We start from the raw sequence: 1722 nt of genomic DNA, 5'->3' as shown, positions 1-1722 counted from the left end.
TACTTCCACAGAGCTGTATCATTTATGAGAATAAGGAATTTAGCCCCATATAGGTTGAAAATCCTTCAAGGTCTGGACTGAAACACTTAGAGGGAGAGAGAACAGAAGCTGAACTCATCCGGCTGATCAACAGCAACCAGTCTCAGGAAGCTGGTTGATAGTTATATTAACCTAAGTAGTAACCTTAACTTTCCAGTCACCTAGTGAACAGAGGAACTCTTCAGCTTGGTGAAAAATCCAATTAATTTCCCCATCCAAATAAGCCCACTAGAAGTGTGGGGATGACACAACTTGCCTTCACAAGGAGCAATCTTTTGTGGGCTGAAGCTGACCCCATACATGTAGGAGGAAATCTTTAAACTCCATATTGTCCTCATCCTGCAGCTAGGCTTAAACCCTGGTTTTTGTAGTGATTAAACTACTTTTTTTAGAGGAATGATTCTTTTACCCGCTGGCATAACCCCAAGGGTTTCAGCTTTCTAGCAGTATTCAGTTGCTTCACACAACTGTCTTTTCTTCCCATAAATTAATTAAATGAAATCCTGTAATTCCAGAATAACTCTGTCCAGCCACAGCCACTAAATATTTGACTCAAAATTAACTTTTACAAAGAGACACTGTAAGTAACTTGGAGTAAAACCATTGCTTTCCTCAGCATCCACAGTCAGATTTAACTGCCTTGCCCCAGTTTCTGTCATTTCAGAGAGTGCATCTGATGTTTGCATTCACACGAGGACGCAGCCCCACTACTGTACATCCCCCAACTCACACCACAAGTCCTGCCATACAGCTGGTCCACCCGTTTCTCTTTTGTCCAGACAGCAATGGCTAGACAGCCCATCCCAAAGTTCAGGGTGGCAATCCTTGGTGACAAAACCAATCCAACCCACAGTATTTCCTCTAGCCACCCCAATGTCACCACAAGGGCATGTGGAGCAATTCAGCCCCTGGGGACTCTGTAGATGAAGGCACAGGGCCTGATACCCCTGTGCTGAGGCTTTGTAGCAAGTGACTAGTGGGAAAGGCAGGACCGTGGGGTGCCTAACGTGACAGGGGAGGTGTGAATGTGGTGCTGACAGTGGAGTTTATCTCAAGCATGAACACAGGCTCCAGCCCTGTAGCCTGAGCACCTTAACGTAGCTTTAGAAGTGTTAGTTTTTGAAATGCTACTCGTTCATCTCGCTGTGATGACAAGCAACAGCTAAAATATCCTGCCTCTCTGGCCCACAGCCATGCCGTCCTCCACCACAAAAGGATGTAGCTATTTCCAGAAGCTTGGCGAACACAATGAGTGTTTTCTGGGAAAACAAAGAAGGGTTGTCAAATCAAGAACAGTGGGTGATAAAGAGTCACCATAGCTACACTGAGTTACTAAGAAAGAGCAGCTTAGCTAAGCTCTGGATGACTCTGTGTTCCTCCCACTTCGGCTCACCCACTCGTGCCAGGAAGGAGCTCTCTTCCTGTTCACACGTAGCCTAATGTGCACCCACTCTGGACTTCCAGGATGGTCTCCTTGGCACAACCAACTGCTTGCCCCACTGTGACACGGAAGGATTTGCCTTCTAATCCTAGTGAGCAAGCGTGGGCACCTGCAAGTATCCAACTGCACCTGAACTGATGAGACACATGGATGAAGAGGACTGTAAATGAAAGCAGGAGGAAGAACAATACACACATAAATTCTCTGCCAAAGAAAAATGGAGACAGTTTACCTCCCTGTTC

Source organism: Eurypyga helias, unplaced genomic scaffold (assembly GCF_000690775.1).
Source record: "Eurypyga helias isolate BGI_N326 unplaced genomic scaffold, ASM69077v1 scaffold36594, whole genome shotgun sequence".
NCBI lineage: Eukaryota > Metazoa > Chordata > Aves > Eurypygiformes > Eurypygidae > Eurypyga > Eurypyga helias.
The sequence above is the reverse complement of the archived record's forward strand: the minus strand, read 5'-3'. Positions refer to the sequence as shown.